The sequence below is a fragment of the Artibeus jamaicensis genome, unplaced genomic scaffold, assembly GCF_021234435.1.
Source record: "Artibeus jamaicensis isolate MK-2021 breed Jamaican fruit bat unplaced genomic scaffold, CSHL_Jam_final contig_3176, whole genome shotgun sequence".
Taxonomy (NCBI): domain Eukaryota; kingdom Metazoa; phylum Chordata; class Mammalia; order Chiroptera; family Phyllostomidae; genus Artibeus; species Artibeus jamaicensis.
The window spans coordinates 6154295-6176198 of record NW_026521740.1 but is presented as its reverse complement, the minus strand read 5'-3'; positions in this window follow the sequence as shown (position 1 = coordinate 6176198).

The window sequence follows — 21904 nt, the reverse complement described above, 5'->3', positions numbered from 1 at the left end:
GTTGAGATCTTCGAGTGTCGGACCTCCAGCTTGGAATCAAAGCTCTTAGCTGCATAGCTGAGCATAGAGCCGGCTGTCACAGGCAGAAGAATTCAGGGATCAGGTTAAAAGTGTGGACTTCTTGGGTCCTGTACCCTGCCCCATTCTACAAAGCAATGTCCACCCACCACTGTCCAACTATTATTAATGTCTCCTGGAGGTTAAAGGAGGTTTACAGAGGATTAAGGAGCCCAAACTTACTCTTACACAATTTTAAAGTTTCCACAAGAGTTCCGTGAATCTTCAAAGGGATATTTCAAGAGTTGAGGTGGCAGAACAAGGGAAGCTAACATTAAGAGTTGGGGCGGCGGAACAAGGGAGGCTAACATTAAATTAAAAATTACTTAATTGCTAAGCAACAAGACAAGCATCTGAGCCACCTTTTAAAAGGCAGAGTTTCCAGGTCTAACTTTGGAAGTCATGGCACTGACTGAAAATCTTGCAAAGCCAGTGGCTGCCTGGCTTGGTAACTTTTCCTGGTGCTTGTCCCTTTGGGTATTAAGGAAATAGCAACATAACACTGTATTTCTTTTAAAATTAGAATACTTGTTGCCATTGAACCAGTTTTAAATGGGACGAACACAGTAACATTGGTGTGAGTAAATTTTTAAGTTAAAAATGTACCATTCTTCAATTTGTGAGAAAAATTTTAGCATTTTTCCCATTCTTTAGGATGCCTCCTTGGAACTTGGCTGGATTTTGCAGAGCTCTGTTTAATTTTGTTTATCATCTTTTACCATTAGGCTTTTTAGCTGTATGTGTTTAGCTTCAGCTAAATAATTGAGATTGTAAGTTATGTATTCTTTTCCCCATCACTACCCTCACAAGGGAATCTGAAATAGTCTTGCCCTTTAGGATAAGCAACAAACTTTCCTAATAGAACTGACCAATAAATAACTGCCTCAAAAGGAAGCTGTCTCTGTTTCTACATGGTTATTAGAAATTACCCCCAATGAAGTTTTTAGGGTCTGGGTGGCCAACCAAAACAGAATGGATGTTCAAACTGCTAAATCTAAATAATGATTCTCAAGAGTTTATGACAGTGAATGTATGAAAAAAAATCTTGTCGAAGAAAAATGCAGGAAAAACATTTGTAAGCAAGCTTTTCAGCCCTTCTTAGTCGGACAGGCAGCATGTATGAGAGGCACAAACCTCACACTATTTTCTACCCCCACTACCTCTCCAGGCGCCCTGGCCAACAAAAGAAGACTTCATGGGGGAGGATGTGGCACCCACACTTTGGAGGCAGAGCTCACGATGATGTGGGTGAGCCATGACTCTCAGGGGCCCCCAGAGACACAGCTCCATCATCCCTGACAAGCGTGGGCACGTGAAGCTTGGAAAGAGGCGTCTCACATTGAGAACACTACTCACACTCATACTTCCTGGCTATATCCTTATCTTGAACACACAGTTATTTTCATGGACCAAACACTGGACTATGTTCAGCATTTCTTAAAATTAGAAACTTAATTCACTGTGCTCCTGTATTTTTGTCAATTTTTATTATATTTTTTCCATTACCATTTAATTTAACCCCCTTACACCTCCCCCACCCCCACAAGCACCACACAGCTGTCCATGTCCGTGAGTATTTTGTTACTAAATCATGTAACTACAGCACAATACTTAGATCAGAACTGTAACCACGTCAAAGTTACAAATGCTGGCTTCCTGGCATGGATTCCATGACCGTAAAAATTCAAAAAAGGTCAAAAGCGACTTTCATCTCGCAAGTTGTTGCAACTTACAGCTTAAATAATTCACTTTGCCTCGTCTATCTTTAGAACCAGAATACACAGCACAAAGTCTGCACAGAATTTGTCCAGCTCAGCTGATGGCTGTCTGTCTGCCCTATTTTATCTTACTGGGAAAAATCAGCTGGCATTATATCTGACACACACGGAAAAAATAACACGCATATTTGAGAACATTAGTCTACCAAATTTCTAGCTAGAGTACAAATACATTATTTTTTGGCAACATGCATATACAAGTAACACAAAATAAATTTAACAGCAAGGTTCGTGTATTCCAGAAGATTACCATCTAAAATAGAAAATACTGGATTTGAGAGCCTCATGAAGAACAAATGTGCGTTTCATTTATTCCACAACAAGCTATAGAAGTGTCCAGCACTAAGGATTGAGGTCCCGCACGTTTATTTACCCAGATATAACTTGGCCAACCTGCTGGTCACAGCCCACACAGTTGCTCAGGCCCATATGTCTCATTGCCGCACGTCTCCGGGCAAACCCTGCTGGGCAGAACTGGATTTCAAACCAGACTCAGGAGAGCAGCTGGACAACACCATTACACCCCAGTCTCTCACGTCGTCCATTCTTAATCAGGTTTTTCAAAGGCGTTCCCAAGGTGGCTGTGACTCACAGAAGAGATGGAGAAATGTAATTATGCTACTTTAAAACAAAGTCAAATTGCCAGAGTATATATCTAGGAAGAAAAAGATCTTTATGCAATTTCTTTGAAGGCTTCAGTGAACAAAAGAATTTTCAGTAGTGGAGATAAATGGACTAATGCTCCTAACGGACAAATAATATGTACATTACATGTGCCATAACTGTCTTGTTTCTTATCAAGAAGCAGGGCATTTTCGAAAATAGCCATTTTTTACAAATAGCATCAAGAGTGACTTTTTCTTTGCTTTACGCTATATTTGTTCCACATACGTGGTGGGAAGGGGGCACACAAGCAAGCAGGTATAAATGGTAATGCTTTTCTCCCTGTTACCATTATTAAGTGTAATTGAATGTATTAGCTTCTGTAGGAATGTGATATACTAACACGTGCTAATTTCATCAGCTTCTCAAAACTGTCATGTAAGGAATTTAAATATAGGCATGAGAGAAATTAATAAGGGCTGGTACTGAACAAAAAGGACTACACTGGTTTGAAATGATGGGGGGAAAAGCAAAACGTGGCCATGAAAAGGAAGACATTTAAATCACACACAGGAAAGTGCTCTGTGGACAGTCCACTCTTCATCCTCCTGAAACAGCCCTGTGCCAAAGGGTGAGTGTGGACCGGTATGTCCTCCTCTTCCCATCAGCGTGAGCACCTTGTGTTGCATAAGGATGGGCTGATAAGAGCTAAAAGTGACGGGATGAAGGGATTTTCTTCCTTTTTCAGAATGAAATGTATGCAACCCTCAGCTAAGTCTGGCCAGATGCACTGCATAGTTTCCTTCGGAGAAGACAGTCATGAAGAAGCCACCTCTGCTCAGGTGTCCGCAGCTGAGCACCACTGGGGAGCACCCCGATGGCAGCAGCCTTCTTGTCCTCCGTCCATCATGTCCAGGGAGCACACTGAGTGTAAGGGCACTTACATGCATATTTCATGCCATCCTTGAAATAACCCAGTGGCATTTGGTAGGTATTGTCCTCTCCCTTTGCACACAGGAAAGCCATGGTTCAGAGACACAAAGTCCTACTCGCCCATGAGAACCCAAGCTCACTAAGGGTCTACAGCTGAAAAGAGTTTACTCCGGTCCACTGAGCTAAATACCAGGGGCCCTCCTCACCCAGCGGGACTCGCTCTGTCGGGGTGGTGGAAACTCCCATTTGCTTAGGAGGACGAGGGCTTGGCCGATGGAGCCTGGTGGCCTGGAGTGTCTCGGCTGGTCCCAGAGAACGGCGGCTGTGCAGTGCTTGGGCTGCTTGGTGCCAAGTGGACCACCTTCCATTGGCTTCCAGCACCCAGATCTCTACTACCATTCCATGAAGCTGTCACTTCTCCCTCCTTACTGTCCCCTCATGTCTGGAGCTTTACTGCCTGGGATGAGTGACTCTAAGACACCTTTCTCTATTCACCCAAGACAATGTCTTTAAAAATCCATCGTTTGGTCTGAATTAAAGCTGTATTTGAAATTAGTCTGCTATATTCTAACATTAGTTAGCAGCAGAGGCCTTCTGGTCTCCATTGCCATCGAGGGCTTAGATCATGATGGGAATAATAGTATTTAACATTTAGTAATGTCCCTCCACAGGACTGACCCTTTATTAGGAGTATCAGGTGTGGAAATGTTAAATAAGGTGAGAGGCTGGATCTTTATCCAGACCTGTTGATCCCCAGAGCCCAGGTGCTAAACCACCTGGCAGCCCGCCCCTAGCCACAGTGCCGGCAGGCACTGGCCACCAAAAAACCTGGTAAAGAGTGGCAGGTGGCAGGAATCCAAAAAGGGGTATCTTGTGTTTTGGAATCCAGGCCAGTTGATATTAGACAAGAACAAAAGGAAGAGATTTTGTAGTCCCATGCCTATAATTCATGTTCCTACTAACAAATTACATAGATATCTAATATCTAAATTTTTGATCAGGGTGTCATCTCTATTTGCTAAAAGTGATAGGGAGCCTTGTGAAAATGGGTATTTCTTAGTTTTCAAGGGAGTTAAACTCTCTTATTTATTTCACACATTTCCTAATCCCTCCGCATTTCTAGGTATTTCCATGGGTCTTAATACCCTCTCCACGGAACTCGCAGAGCACAAGCATAGCTACCTGCTGGGACACTGACCGGATTCTGTCCTTTCTTTAAATAATGCGTGGACACATCCTCATCCCTAACTACACACCAAACTCAAGACAACACAGACTTTACTGAATACATCTGTATGTGCTCAACACCTTCTCTAGTGACCTGGTATGTGGTAGAAAGTCAAATCAGCTCCGGTTGACTTAAACAAATGAAAGAACTAGTAGACACTACTGTAATAGTCACAATCAGTCACAAGTACTGCCACAGTCAGTCAGTGTGACAAACCACCCCAACCCAGTGGCTTGCAATGTCAAGCATGTATCCTGATGCTTATGGATTGGCCAAGTCGAACTGACCTGGCTCCAGGCAGGTCAGCTCCAGATGTATCCACTCAGACCAAAAAGGTTACTTGGGCATTCTCTTTATGTGGTGGACCACTGATGCAGGAAAGGCCAGCCAAAGAGGACGCATGCATTGTAAGCCTCTGTTTACACCATGTTGCTTAATAGTCCATTGCCTAAGCCAGTCGCATAAACCCAAATTAGTGGGGTGGGAAGCACACGACCCAGAAGGAGCAGGAGGGGAATAAATATTGGCTAATAACCCCTCAGACCACCATGACTATGAAATCATCACAAAGTCAAAAGAGACCGAAGCAGAAATCAGACTAAAAATCAGGAGTTGCAACTAGAAATTACTTTAGAGGAATGTATGAATATCAGAGTCATCAAGGATAGTTCAAATTCTGACCTCACTTTCCTCATATGTAAAATTGGGGATATTAAAAGGCCCTATTTTGGAATCATTAGGAGGGCTAATGAAACAGCCATGTAAAATGGTTTAGCATGGTGTCCTGAGCACCAAGAAGTGGCCATTTTCAATACATTTCAATGTGCATTTAACAAATGTTTTCAATGATGATACCAGTGGTGGTGGCCATGACGGTGAGGATGATAAGTTAGAGAAAAAATTTCATTATTCATGGCAAACGAGTTTTACATTCTAATTGCAAGGATTTCACAAATATCTATAAAACTAAACAAACAAAACAAACTTTTGAAGGTTGTCTCCTTTTTCAACGTAATCTGTGATGACGATTCTAACAGTTTGGCTCTCATGCAAACTGCCTCCATGTGTCTGTGTGAGTCTCCACTGACCACTCCCCCTTTATCTGTGAGCCTCTTTCCGAGATCTGTGTCCCACTAAGGGCCTTAGCTCCTCTTCTTTACCTTATTCTATTTCATGCTCATTCAATGTATTACGTCAAACTGCATCTCTCACTCTCCCTTTCATATTTTCCCTACCTAGACTTTATCATCAAAATGAAAAAGATGCCAAAATCACTTTTTCCCCATTTAATTCTATACTCTCAACTCAACAATATTGAATTTGTAATATGTTGAAGGTGCTGAATTATATGCTTCAGACAAGGTAAACCTAGTGGGAGACGGTATCTACCCCTTTAAAATTTTTATAATCCAAATAGAGAAGATGTAACTTCTATGCATCAAGAAAATGAAAGAATGGAGATGTGATAAATCTATACAATGGAATATTATTCAGACATAAAAAGGAATGAAGTACTGACTCATGCTAGAACATGGATGTACCTTGAAAACATCATGCTAAACAAAACAAGCCATCACAAAAGATCATAGACCCTATTATTTGGTCTAGAAGACCATATAGGAATACGTAATTCCATTTATGTTCAACATCTAATAGGCAAAGTAGGAACAGAAAGTAAGATTAGTAATTGCCAAGGAACATAGCGGGGTGGGGAAGGGGGGTAAGAAATGGGGAGTGGCTGCTAACCTGTAAATAATACAGCAGGTATTTTTGAGATGATAAAAATAGTCTAAAATTGACTATGTGGTGGTTACCCAATCCTGTGAATATACTAAAGATCATGGAACTGTATACGTTAAATGGATGAATTGTATATGTGGATGCTATCTCAGTAAAGGGGAAGATGGATAATTATATATGCAAAACTTGAAAAACTCATGAAAGAAGGAAAAAAGAGAAAAAGAAGAAGATAAGGCAGCAGCAACATAACTTGCTGGAATGCTGTAAAAATTATCTGATTTTTTAAAATTATATACAAACTAACAGATCGAGGTCAACACTTTGCAGAAAAGCTGCTGTGTGTTGGCCTCCAGAGGAAAGGATTTCCACAACAATGTCAGCACTTTCCTTTACTTGGGAAAACGGCAGCTGTCAGTCGGTGGGGGTGTAACTTCCTCCCTGTGGCCACCTCCACAAAACTCAGGACCGCTGTAGTGTGAGCTCAAGACGTCCCCAGTCACTCCCGATCCTGTCAGCAACCAGTAAAGCTAACAGCCTCCTTGGCTTTTTTCCCCCTGGTGTCAGAAGGAATAAACCTGAAGAAGCCCTCACTCAGGTGAGGAAACCTCACAAGCAGAAGAGACAGCGGGGGTGCCCATTGGCATTTTTCATCTTTTCAAAGCAAGTAGTGTGGAGCCCCGGCGAGAGTTTAGCTATAATAATGAGTACAGTTTAAAAATAAAAAACTGGACCCTTTGCCTCATACATGCTATCCTTTGGTGCATTTTGGAAGAAACTTCATCACGCTTTAGGCATTCAATAAAGACGGTCTCTTTTAAAAGAGCAACCAAACACTAAAACTGCCTGTATGTCTGACATTTCACTCAACTTACCCCTTCATCCAAGGGATGCATCTGAACACAGACTAAGTTTTAATCTATTTGTTCTGCAATAACTGTGGCATGGACAGCATTTGATATGTGTGGAAGGAGTGAAGGAGGAGGAGGGGGGTTAGGGCAGTGGTAGAGGAGAAATGCATAAAGCGGGGAGGGAGGGGAGAACTTATATTAACTATGATGTTTTCATTAGAATTAAATAGCCTGTCCAAATGTTTAAATAATGAGGCTCAAATAGTGGAACTAACCTAATATTTGCCATAGCACCCTTTCAGAAAGAATATTATTTTCAAGGCTTACGGTTATTTTTCAAAAGCATTCACCATTTATACACACTTGCAAATTTTCTTACTTAGGTGAGAGGTGAAGGAACAGTCAAAAGCAGGACTTGTTGTCACAGGACGCACAGCAAGCCTGTGGCCTGAAACATCCTGACCCTCTGACCTTCATCCTTCACCATGAAGACGTGAGAAACTAGTCTGATTTTGTCTTGAGAGAACCCAAGGATCGCAGCTCATTGAAAACACTTCAATGGGCCAGAGCTGGGCTTCTGAGCACATCCCTGCCAAGGGCAGAGCTGGCAGGCAGGTGGGCTTCCCCATTTCCTCAGTGCTGGGGGGAGAGGTGGTTCACACAGGAGCAGCCTGATGCGCCCCCACAAAGAAAAGCCCTACGCTCAGAACTCTAGGGATAATGGTTCGTGGAAAGTGTACACAAAGAACAAAACACATTGCCTGACACAGACTTAGTGCCTCACGATTCATCGGTGCCACACCAAACACCGCAGGGCAGGTTGGTTCTGACCATCGGAGACTATGAGACCATTTGCTGCCTTGTGCTAGATGTTATCCTGTTACTGCCCTGGGCTGGTACTCACTTTAAAAACAACGGAAACCCCAAAACTTTCTCAAGATTGCTGCTAAATTATATCATCTGTTTTGTATGTCTGTGACTTGGGGTTTGACTACCCCAAGTGCAGGCATCGTCATCCACTCCCACTGAATTTTATTGAACTTCTTTGTCATTCCGCCTTCCACCTGTTTAGAGTCAGATCGTACATCTCAACACCTTCCTATTTCCCCTAGTTTCGAATTCAGGATCAATAAAGATATTGATCATCACCAATATGTTTATCCACCTAAGAAATTTATAAAATGAGAAACAGGAGAAAATAGAGAATGACTCTCCATGCCCCTCAGCTGGAGAATGCATTGTAGATCGTATGATAACGAGCACTGCTTGGCCAGCCAGTCCATTTTGAACCCGGCCAAAGATGTTATTGCATAGGCCGGTGGCTTCCCATCTGCCCTCCAAAGAGTGTTACTAGCTTCTCAGGCTACAGGGGGAAGGGAGCAACGGGAATCTCTCTAATCCCTAAGTCAACACTGTCTTTCTCTTCTCTTATTTTATTCTTTTTTTTGGGGCATATTATATTTATGCAGGACTCTTTGTTTGCAAAAAATTCCCTTGCATTCAAATGAATCTTTGAACACTACTGAGTTAGACAAAATTTCTCTATTTTCTGTGAGAACATCATAAGACACTTTGACAAATACCTTCTGAAATCCGCACAGGCTAGACTGACCTTCCCCTCACGAGCACCCCTGTAATCCTACCTTCAAAGCAAATAATCTTAGCAAATCCATATTGGCTCCCGCTTATCTGCTTCTTTTTTTTAAAAAAAGTCCTCAAAGTATATTTAAGAAACTTTCTTATTCTGAGTTGCCATGGGCATTACGTTCACTATTTTTAAAAGTCAGGGCCACACTTGACAAGCCATAGAGTTTTAGAAATTATCATTTTCCCACATAAATCCTTGAAAATGGTCAATAATGGTCTATAAAGGTGATTCTTAAGTTCTTAAAAGAACTTAAGAATCATTCATACTGAGGCATTAAATTCATTTAAAGGAGCCGAAATCTCCTTCTGTTTACAGCCTCATTCTCCCTCACCTGTAGCTTGTGCATAGATTAAAGAAACCTCATCAACAATTGGGAAACAAACAACAAGCAAATCTGTCATCAATATTGATTGGCCCACAATAATAATATTTTCATTCATGAAGAATTACACTTTTTTGTGGACTGAAATATTTACTAGGCATTTCATTTATTCAATAACTATTTTGAACAGATTCTAGAACTGGGGTACGATGGCCAATGTTATTAACCTTTCTGCACACATCAAAGATACAGAACAATAACCTAGTGCCAGGGAACATCCATCCAAAAAAAGGAAAACATCAGTGGAGCATGAATAGTGTCTTTAAAAATCTGATAAGATGTCATTTTGCCAGTAGCACGCTCTCTTTTGAGCCAAACTTCATCAAGGTGTGAGACTGACAGTACTGTAGGCTGCCATTCAAATACAAAGAAGTTTTCACCACCGATTTACTAGATAGCACTGCACAGTCTAGACTGGGCACCATAAAGAACACAGGGAGAAAGAAGGATAATTATGTAAAGCCAACATCTGAATGCATGGTGTATGACTGGCAGACTTCTCCCGACTTGCATTAATATTCACATCGGGCACTGTTTAATGATGCCATTCAGAATGGAGAGATGGAGCAGGAAGAGGTATAGAGGCAATCAAAAAATAATTTATCGCAATAGAAATAGTCCTCCTTCTGAAGCATCATTTTAGACAGAGGCACTTTTTTCCCTGTTCCTAATTTTACTAAATAGATGCTCTTCCCTGTGAAAACCCCAAGAGTTTTTTTGTGAGAATGTAAATTGGTATGATAAAAAATTCCTGCACACATGTGTATCACTCAGGTGACATGCACCTTGATCTCTGAAAACCATCAAACTGCATTAAGCAGAAGCAAAGACCTTCAGCTGGCCATGAGGTGCTTTCCTAATTATTTGTATACAGTTCATCTGCCCAGGTAACTTGACAACTGAAAGAAAAGAAAAGAAAATGCTTTCTCTGCTGTCTTTTGGACTCTAGATCTGTCGGTTATTGATTCTAATTAAAACTGGACCAAGAATGAGGAATCTGCAGGTTATTTCCAACATTAAACTTAAAACCTCTCTTCTGTAGGTAAATATTTCCTGACATTTCCAAGGCCATTGCCTTTGTTCCATTAGTAAAGGGATGGGGTTCCAATTATAACCTAAAATGCTGATCCTTATGCAAGACCTAGAGGAAGACAGAGGAGGAGGAGGAAGAAGAGCAGGAGAATTACAATAACAAAATGACGGCAACACAACTCACACCCTGGAGTGCTAATTATGCTGAGCTTCCCCTGAATTAATTTTTAATCCCCAAAGACCTTATGAGGTAGGTACTATCACTATTCCCACTTTAAAATTTCTGAAAACTGAAAGGGTAATTTTCCAAGGTTATATGGCATAGCTAAAATGCATAAAATTAACTCTAATTACAAAGGCTAAATCTATGTCAGAATAAGTAATAAGGAGGTGATGCAATAATGAATAAACACAGATCAATAAAAGTCCAGTAACTCTTGGTAGATGAGAAAATATATCCTGAATTTAATAAACCTGAATTTAAATTTTTTTCATATGGCAAGACATCCTGAGATAAAGTGTTGCTGATGTTGGTTCAATAACATTAAGGCCAATGCCACCACAATCTTCTTGGTCATCCCTTCATGGTGGCAAGAGAGCTGCTGCAACTCCAGCCATCAAATCACATTCAAAGAAGTGAGACAGGTACTGCCAAATGACTATATCAGAGAAGCTTTCCCAAACTACTCCACATCACCCCAAATACATGACTTCCACTTAGGCCTCAAAGGTCAGAACTAAGGTCACATGGTCACCTAGCTGCTCCTAACTGAAAACAGGCTGAGGCATATGGACAGCATTGTCAAGACTGATGTTGATCACTGGGACCTGCTCTCGCCTGAAACTGAAGTGGGGTCTGTCAGCAAGGCGGTGACTGGATGTGGACTTACCGTAGTCAGCCACTGTGACTTAGGGGTCAGCAAATGTCTTTGGTAAAGAGCCAGAGAGTAAATGTTTTAGACTTTAAGGGCCACATATGACCTCTGCTATATATTGATCTTTGTTATTATTTTTTTAACAAGACCTAATAAATATTTGACTTCTGAGCTATATTAAAAAATCAGCCAGGTGAGTGGGCTGTAATTTGCCGGAGTTTAGAATAAAGCTGCAGGTCTGAAATACAACAGTGCAGAAACTCCAGTTAGCTAAGACTGTTTAGGGGTCTTAACATTTCCCTGTATCTCTACTTCTACTTTCTCAAAAGAAATAAGACTAGGAGTTAGAAAAACCAGATTCTTAGCCTAATAAGTGGTTAATTTATCAAGTTAATGAATATATGCTAAGGGACTTGATAATTAAGTAACTTCAGTTAATACCTAATAATTTTGGTTATTTCAGGTTCAGACTGAATTCTGTAGACAGACTCTATGGGCTACAAGTTTCTTTTAGTTTTAATACTGAGTGATTCTAACCTTATGAAAGCATGAAAATGAAGGCAGTGGCATTTATCATGATGACTAACAGCCCAAACACTGGGGACATCGCATCTGTATTAACCACAAAATACAAGCAGATTGATTCTGTAACCCTGAGGCCTTTGCGGGAATGGGATACTCATGTGAATATTTACCAGTGCTCTGGTGGCCCCTCCATGCACCCCACAGAACGCGCACGCCAGTGAAATGCCTGGTCTGGAATAAAAATTACCCATCTCTCTCTGTCTCATGACTTGATTTTAACTGCAACTCCTCTGCCCCCACCCCCAGCAACCCTCAGGGGGCAGAGCTGAAAGAGGGCTGTCCAATACAGGCAGTTTTTAATTCAGAAAGACTTTTTTCTTCAATTTGAATAAATCAAGTTCTTCTTGCATTCTCTCTATAATCTATTCCTGTTTGTTTTAACACAAAAGCAATGTTTTTTACTGCTTTACACTAAGCAAAACTAATGCTCCAGGCAGATGAGCCTGGCTCCTGAGGGACCTATTTCCGGGGAACTTCCATAGCCCCTGGGGAGGCAAGGGGTGGGGTGAGGTGTGCATGACCTTGGGACCCCAGGACCCCAGGTCGTCGGCCTGCTGGCCCTGCTCCACTGCAGTTGTAAGCTTCACTGGAGGTTTTTTAGATCCTATTCTCCCTTCAATTTCAGAATTACGAAAGGTTGGAATGTAAAATAAATGGACGCAGAAAATAAATACAATGAAAGACAAATGTATAGGCCCTCGGTTATATTTCAGTCTAATTGAAACATCTTAACTGACATCTACCACTGACCAATTCTTCACATCTCCAATGTGTTCAATCTCACTTAAATTTAATGGTCCTTTTAGATCTCAAGTTTTCATATATACAAGGCATAATGCGGTCAGAGTTACAATGAGCAAAAGCTTATTTTTCCACAATAGATTGTGTTTTTAGGAAGATTTGTTGCTGGCATCTTCTGAGTTATATTGTTTTCTTCAGTGAGAATGTTCAAACAGGAAAATAAATCGTGGAAATAGCAAAGTAATATCAGATTACTCCATCTATGCTAGTCCTTTCTGTACTGGGGAAGGAGGCAGGACAAACGCCTCTTACAAAGCTAGTGTGACGTCTACTACAGTTGCCCTGGTAATAAACTGCATCTCAGAACCCTGGGCAGCTAATTCAACCAGGCCAGAGTGCCCAAGAATGTGAGACAGGAACCAAGTGACTTTATTCGTTTTGGTCTCTGGAGCCAAAGGTGCTGTTGGGTGGTCATCTCCCTGCTGCATCTCACCTTCCCATCCCGAAGATGCTCCACTGCCCCAGGATGGCGTTTGTAGGAAACGGCATTCAGGGAAGAGAGGAGAGAGGGAGCAAGGGCACAGCTCCACAGCAGCTGCATTTCATCAGAGAGCCCCCCGTCCCCGCTCCTTCTCTTTTCATTTAGCTCATTGGCCTGAGCTGGGTCACACATCTACTCTGAGATCATGCATAGAAGAGACATGAATGACCATGACTGGCTCAGATCAGTCAAGGGTTATCCTTGGGATGAGGAATAACTTTGTGTCTGCAGGAAAAAGGGGACTGCGGGGTTGGGGAAGGTGGCTGTCACCTGGAAACCCGAGAGTGTCTGCAACCATCGGCATCACCCAGTAGCCAGGCGCAAGGCCCTGGCATTGCCCCCAACATTGGCCTTCTCTTGTCCTTGCTTGTACCCTCGATTCATACCACCTTCTATCCAACCAGAAGTCAAGTTCGCTTGACTGAATACCTCCTGCATCTATGCAACCTCCTGATCTCAGTCACTCTTTTAGTTCATGTTTCATTGTTTCTCACATATAAAAGTTCAAACCCTCCCTCTAGGACTTCCCTTATTCCTGCTTCTCCACCCTTTAAACCCAAGAAGTGAATGTAAGTAGCTATCTAAGAAACATTACTCAGGTCATATTACTCTGCTATACATAAACCTCACTTACTACCTGGACTTCAAAATAAAGTTCGAGGTCATCAGCCTTGAGTGTTAAGACCCTGTGTGATGATGCTCCAACCCTTCCCTGTAGCCTTACTGCCTATTGCTCCCTCCACACTCACACACACAGCCACAAACACAGGAATATTCATGGTTCCTCCTTCTAACATTGTTTCTCTTGGAACTCCCCTTAAAAACATACGATTCCAATCTCCAAATCCAACCCCTCCTTAAAACAGTGTTCTTACCGTCATCACAGCAGGACACACAGGGAGGTGACACCAAGGTCGTGGAGCAGGCCAGTAACCTGCGAGCCGGTGGCCCTTCCGTGGGCAGAGTGCTGAGGTGGTGGTGGAGGGGAGCATGGTGGCTTAGCTCACCTGTTGCCTGTTCCCGGCATCGTAGTGAGGAAGTGCTCTCACCTGCTGAGGCACCAGGGCCTCCTTCAGGAAGCCTTCTGCAAGTGTCTTCTCGCTCTGTAGTTTACCCGAGGGCTCTTACAGTCATGAAAGCTTCTGTCTTGGAGCAGAATGAGTTGAGTCCATGTCTTTCCTCCCCCACTGCTATGAATTCCTGGCTGGTGGACAGTAAACACTTTGCCTTCAATTGGGGCACAGTAAAGACAGGAATAAAAGTGCAAATCGAACCCTGTGCACTGTGTGGTCTTTGTTCTGAGAGCAGAGCTCGGATCCAGGTCAGCTGGCCAGGGGTGTCCTCCAGGGATAAGGCTGAGCTAGAACTTGTGAGGCCTTCCCAGCCCACAGGCGAGCTGTGAGAGGCACAGAGGAGAGGAGCGGTCATCTCAGCAGGACAAGGTCCACTGCTGGACCGGAGCAGGGGCAGGCGTGGGTGGAAGAAGCAAGCACCACAGTGAAGAGGAGGAGATGAGGTCCACGGGGTTGCCTCCAGTGGAGGGAGGGCCCAGTGGTCATTGCTCTTTTCAGCAAGGGTGGCACGTGGTTCCAAGCAGGACACACCAACATTCAACTGATTTCAATTAAACTGATTAGACTTCTATAGAATCCATAACAACTCAAGTGGTAATCATGTGTCATTAGGTCAGGAACCAGAAAAGAACTGCAGAAGCTGGAAGGTGTGTGGTCTACTAGGACTCCACCAGCCCTTCCGTAAGGAACCTATCAGACACAAGCCTACAGGGGCTGTTGGAATCGCAGGGGCCAGGTGCAAGCCATTTAGGGGTAACCACCACTAGAGGGCAGCCTCCGTCATTAGGCAGCCTATGATCTGTGATTGCCTTGCTAGACAATGGGGTCATTAATAGTGATAATGTTCCATACAGTCTTGCAACCAGCTATACTTAGGATATAGAAAACTAAACAACCAAGAGCATTTCCCTTTTTACCTTGGCTACTGGGAAGTTCAGATATAAATGCAGTGTTCACTTACATACCTAATTCATTTCAAGGGCAGGTGCCTCTATTATTTTATTCATTTTAAATCCTATTTTATAAATTTAAATAAAATGAGGAAGATATTATTTTGGAATGGTTTGGAAGCATATTTCCCATTTTACTATGTTTTTGCAGAGTTCCAACTTCCTAGTTAGAGACACGTTCTCCTTGAAAGGTGAAGTAATTAAAAATGCTGGTGAACTGTTGGGATGTACCACAAGAAGACAATACTTTGAAGAGACGGATCCCATAAGCTGCTGTGTCGCTCCAATGACTGACTGAGATATGGCATGCTCAAGAGAACAGCGTGTACGGTTTCCCTGAATGTCCTTTCTGACTAGGTGCCCTGAGGGGCGTGCCCCACGCTGGTCAGGAGAGCAGTTGGTGCAGCAGAAACTCGGAAGTTCTTGCAGGCTGACTACAGTGGTGGACTCCCATTAAGGCCCGGGCGTTAACGGTGCTCCCTGTCTCCTCACAAACGGCTCTTTGGGGTGGACAGTCTCCCTGGGTTTCTGACCTCACCTTGCTCTCCTGTCCAGTCCCTGATAACTTGCTTTACCTTGACCTCTGATATCTTAATCATTGGCTCCAAGGCACTCTCGAGGGTCCAGCCAGCTTCCAAGCCAGCTGCTCAGTGTATGTTCCAGGTTTCCATTCACCCACCTCCTTCCAAGGCTCAGGATCGGCCCCCACGTCCCCACCATTTGGTCTAAAGTGCTACCAGCTGTCTGTCCATGGGACTCCCCTAGCACCTAGCTGTTTCTCTGCCTTTAAGTTTAAATAGAGGCCAGTCACCTTCTCTATTCTTGTCCCCCCTCCAATGAGACTTTAATGTCCCTGTGCCTTGGGCTGCACGTTACTGAGCTGTGTGTTCCTGATGTCCATCCCAGTGCCCAGCACAGTCAAAGCGCTGGCCAAGTGCTGAGGAACCCACTCAACCTTTGCCTGTGTTTTATCCTTTTCCTCGCCTATAAAACAGAGATGAGAAGGCTCCTGTGAGGATTAAACAAGTGAAAACATTAAAAAGCAGAGTGTTAGAATCCAATAAAGCTCAACCATTATTATTAGACAACAAACTTTGAAAAAACTAATCAAGATTGGATAAAATGATAACATTAATGTGAAAAGTCAAATGACTCATCTGCCCAGTAAGTTTTGCCTTTTAAATACTTTCACATTCAATCGGCATCAATGAACTTGCGTGGCAGTTATGGGACATGTGCATTACTATTGTACGAGGCAGGCACATGGGTGTCACAGACAGAGCTGGAACGCCTTCAGAGTACGTACCACATTGAAGGCTGTGGCCAAAGTCCCTGTCTCCTAGCCCTGCACTGTTCCCTAGAGTCCAGGCCAGGTGTGACAAGTTTTACATGCGACAGTGGAGAAAGTGACCCCCATAAGCTAATGGAGCCCGGCATTTGTCGCCAGCCTCCGCCAGAGCAAATTTCAATTAGCTTCCAGAACAGACACCGCCGCATACCTGAGGCAGCAAAGCCCATTTAAAGCGCCATGCAGCAATTTCATTTCGCAAAACTCTCTCTGCAGCAGAGGCCTGAGAGGATGCCACATTTGCAGAGATGGAAATGACATCCTTATGTTCTAGGTTGAGTTTATAAATTACAAACCAATTCCAAAGGCCAATGAATCAGAAAACTTGCTTTTCCCAGGAAGCCTTTTCAGTCAGTGGGGGCGCAGTGGCTTGGCGGCCGTCAGTGGAGCAGAGTGAGCCCTGAGTGAGAGGCGAGGGAAGGGCCCAAAGGCCGCACTGGCCAACCAGGTGTTCGGAAGTTTGACGGTGGATCAGACTGTGCACCAGCAACCCGGGCTCTGAGAAGGCACTTAAGAGTCTCAGAGGGCTCAATAAGGAGGGAAGGAGGTTCACAGGACAAGGACCCATTGACCAGACACCGTACTGCACTGTCACTTCAGGACGTGCAAGAAAGTGGCCAGCAGATTAGGGGACAAGTGCCTCTTTGAGATATAATCATAAAGAACTTTCAATAAAAATTGAGACTCCAAATGCAACGACTTCAGAAGAAAGACAACAGAGTTGGAGGACCGAGTCCTGTCCCTGGCTCAGCCACACAGGAAGCATAAAAGGAAGAAAGGAACTCAGATAACGTGATGTACCTTTGCATATTTTGTAATGAGACAACAGCCCAGAGAGGAGCAGTAACTTATCCATTATCACACAGCATCCTCTGTTCCCCACCATTTTTTGAGGCCCAGTTTAGCATTGTTCCTAGTAGATTTCCCATAAAAAGAGGTTCAGGGTTTTATAGGCAAAGAGATTCAGAGAGAGCAATTCCAGGTAGTGGGGGTTGGAAGAGAATATACTGACAGAGGAGGAGGTTAGGAAAGTAGTTTGAGGCCAGATAACTAAGGATTTCCATGCCAAGTAATAAAGTGTAAACTTAATTATTGAGAAGCAATAATGAAATTAAGGACTTTTTCAATCAGAGAAAATATATGGTCATTATAGCCTAATTATAACTAACCCTCCAGCAGTGGTGCAAATTGTGGCTGATTTCATGCTGCGTTGGAGACGGCCAGGTCCCAGGATGGTACCAAACCCATAGCCCAGCCATAAGTCACCACACGGACACCATGTGACCTCCACATAATGGCCCCTGACCCAACTCTGGGTCAGTAGCTAGGTGACAGTCCAGCCAACTAAACCAAAATCACCCTTGATTTGTGAGACCTTGAACTTAAGACATACCATGATAGATAAGCAATTGGAATTGGAGGTGAAGCCAAAAGGCAGGTCTAGGACAAGGCGACCAGAGAGAGATGCGAACTGCAGCAATAGCCAGCACTTCCCCAGGAGCCCACACACGTGGTGTGGAGGCAGCTGGGACAGAATCAGAAGTTCCGTCCCCTTCCCAGATGGATCTTCATCTCCAGGAGGCTTCATCCTGCGGCTGTTCCCAGGGTTCTAGGCTGCCTGTCTGAGATTCCTGCTATGGATCCTTGTAATCAGACTGTGTTACTTCAGGGGATTTGGGAGAAAGCCTCTGTTCCTCCCAACTAAAGAATTTAAACAGCAGAGAAGCCCGGGACTGTCTTCTCAATTCGAACTCTTCAGAGCAGCCGGCTGCACCCTCCCCAGTTCACACCAGGGAAACCACACGGGAGTCCAGGAAAGTTGGCCCCGCCCTTCTTGCTTACTTCTGACCAGGCCCCAAGTTCACCAGCTCTCAGTCTCCTCTCAGATCCCTCTTGCACTTTCCACCTGAGACTGTGTGTCTAGAAGCTCCAGAGCCAGGCTTCTTCTTACAAAGAACTCTGGCTCTTACAGACCCCCATCGGTCCTTCCTGCCTCAAACTCTCTCTGGTAGCACACCCACCCAGGCCACCCCTCTGCACCCAACCCCAAATTCTGATCAAACCTCCTGCAACGATAAAGAAAAGGAAGGCCCATCTCTCATCAGAAGGACCGACTCAAGAACTTTAGGTCATTCTGATACGACCGGCCGACCCTGACATTCTCGGGGAGTGCAGGAAGGGCCTATTAGAAAGACTGGCAGGTGATTTGAATTTCGCAGATAGGTCCAACAAGCGTCTGACTCATAGCAAACCACTGGAAATGATGCCAATTTCAATTCCATGCTTGAACACAATTTTGCAGAAAATATACTTTGTAGCAGATGGTGGGGGGAAGAGGCCGCTGAAGAATCACCTCCCTGGGGTGCAGCTCACACACAGCACTGCCGCCCGACACTGCTCTAACGAGTGTCGTCATTGCACTGAAGATGGTCACGCCTTGAGGAAAATCTCTGTTTAAAGGGGACACTTTTTCCTCCTGTTTTCACTCCAGCGGGGTTGATCAGCTAGCAATAATAGAAGTTGCAACAGACTAAATGCTTCGGGTAAATTACCCATTTTCCGCCCTTCGCTGGGTGTTATCAGCCAGCCCAAATATTCCTCCCATATAAATGTAAATTAAAACCCAAACACGCACAATGTTAAGATGTGTAACAAGAGGTGTGTGCCCAGCATGGAAAGTATCTCGTAAGTGAGAAAATTACGTTCATCGTTTGCAGAGCACGGCACACAGCGTAGTGTGGGATCTCCGTGCGTGGTCGGTGGTGATCTCCCCAGCTGGTTAAGGACAGCAGCGACAGCCACAAGTTGTGTTGATTTGAACTGGACTGTTAAGAAAATTAAATCCAGGTGTATCTAAGGAATACATTTTTTAGACGAGGCCACTTTCTCCTCTCATCTCCTAAATGTTTCTTTTTTAGCGATCCAGTGAAGATGTGAAGGGATAGGAAGTGCCTAAGTTTGCTAGAACTGCCGAAATGAAATATCGGAAACTGAGTGGCTTGATCAACGTTCATTTATTGTCTCACAGTCTGGAGCCAAGGAGACCCAGGTCAAGGTGTCGCTGACAGGGCTGGTTGCTTCTGCAGGCTCTGAGGAAAAAAATCTGTCCCAGGCCTCTCTCCGGGGCCTACAGATCCTGTCTTTAGGTTCACGTGGTGTTTGTATGCTGGCCTGTCTCCAAACGTCTCCTCTTCAGAAGGACATCTGAGATTAGGGCCCATACTGATGACCTCACTTTAACATGATACCTCTGTAATGACCCTGTCTCTAAATAAGGCCACAGTCATAGGTACTATGGGTTAGGACTCCAGCCTATGAATTTTAGGGGGGTTACAGTTAAACCTATAGCAAGGGAGTTATAAAAGAATAGCTTCTAAAGGTAGCTCTTACCCGTCTGTGATAAGAAAACACTCATCCTTTAAAAAGCAAGTGCTTTCTGATTTCAAAAAACCTTCCAAATTCCATCAGAGTTAACAAAAGCATTCTAACAACTGAAACACAGTAGAGACATACGCTGTCTGCACCACACACACATGGAGTATCGGGAGGGAGGACCCAGCTGGGGCCAGCTGGCTTGCCTTATCTCACAGCTTTTTTTACTTTAATAAGTCCAAGGGTGCTGTTAAAACTTCAACATTTGTCAAAACGCAATGAGAAAATTGAGTAGGAACCCAAGAAAAACAAATAAACAATCACTTTACAGCATGTCAGAATCGAAAAGGGCCACCAAAGTCGCCGGACCCCACCTTCTGTGCCTTCCTTGAGTCCTCTCCTTAGCACCCTCCCCAAAGGGCCACTGGGTCTGTGTGGTCAAAAACTCGCCCCAGGGAGGCCCATCCTCCTTTGCGCAGCTGGAAGGCAGAAAGTTCTTCCTGGTGTGGAACAGAATGGATCCTATTGCCACCTGTGGCATCAGACAGAACCTGTCTAGTGCAGTCAGCAAATATTTGCTGTGCACATACCACGTGAAGACAGAGCCTTAGGTCTACTAGGGATTTCTCGATGATAAACACTTTTCTGCAAATATCCCTCATGAAAACAGGTTTATTTCGTTTGCTATTTTGGTTTCTCTGATCAAAAGATCAGGTTTTCTCTCCTTTGAAAGTATATTGCCCAGAACCAGATACAACCCTGATGGTTAATTTTTTCTTTTTTATCTTTTGGGTTTGACTTGTCACTTCATCTTAACAGTATGATAAACTTGTAAAACGCTGCGATCTAATTAGTGTTAAGTTCTGTTGAATTTCAGAGAACACCAAGAAGTAAATGGTAGATTTTTTAGAAATTTCTGTAGATTATTTAATGGGTCAACTTAAAAAATACATCACTCTTCCACCCTATTTTGATAAGTTGCTTTATTTAAAAAACTAAAAAAATATTTATATTTAAGTACCTTACATGATTCTTTGGCTTACAGATAAGATTAAAACCACAAAGATTACTTATAAATTTTTTTAAATATATTTTATTGGTTATGCCATTACAGTTGTTGTTTCCCCCCTTCATTCCCCTCTGCCCTGCATGCCCCTCCCCCACCATTCCCCCCCCGCCTTTAGTTTATGACCACATGTCTCAAGTTCTTTAGATTCTATATTTCCCATACTATTCTTGCCCTCCCCCTGTCTATTTTCTGCCTACCGTCTATGCTACTTATTTTCTGTACCTTCTCCCCCCTTCTCCTTTTCCCACTCCCCTGTTTGATAATCCTCCATGTGATCTTCATTTCTATGGTACCGCTCCTGATCTAGCTGTCCTCTTAGTTTGCTTTTGTTTTAGATGTGGTTGTTAATAACTGTGAGTGTGCTGTCCTTTCACTGTTCATATTTGTTACATTCTTTTTCTTAGATAAGTCCCTTTAACATTTCATATAATAAGGGCTTGGTGATGATGAACTCCTTGAATTTGATCTTATCTGAGAAGCACTTTATCTGCCCTTCCATTCTAAATGAGAGCTTTGCTGGATAGAGCAATCTTGGATGTAGGTCTTTGGATTTCATGACTTGGAATACTTCTTTCCAGCCCCTTCTTGCCTGTAAGGTCTCTTTTGAGAAATCTACTGACAGTCTGATGGGAACTCCTTTGTAGGTGACAGTCCCCTTATCTCTTGCTGCTTCTAGGAGTCTCTCCTTCATTTTAATCTTTGCTAATGTAATGATGATGTGCCTTGGTGTGTTCCTTCTTGGGTCCACCATTCATTCCAACCAATACAGTATTATGCAATTTAACATGCTACTAAACATAGCCACATGAGCACGACACTGACCCAGCACTGAAAGTGACACACAGAGAGTGTCAGAGAGATTTTAGGTGTGGAAATGCAGCCAGATAGAGTTTAGTGGTCAGGGCTCTGATGATCTCACATAAGATATCGATCTATTGGCACAGGTTAGAGCTTTAGAAGCTTTGGAAAACATCTTAAGATCCCTACTATCTTTTTTTTGAAACTTCTTCACTTTTAAAAATAATTCTCCATGCTCCTGTTAGTTGATAAGAGACAACCCAGAGTTTTCCTCACATCAGCACAGGTGGACAGGAGGTGTTA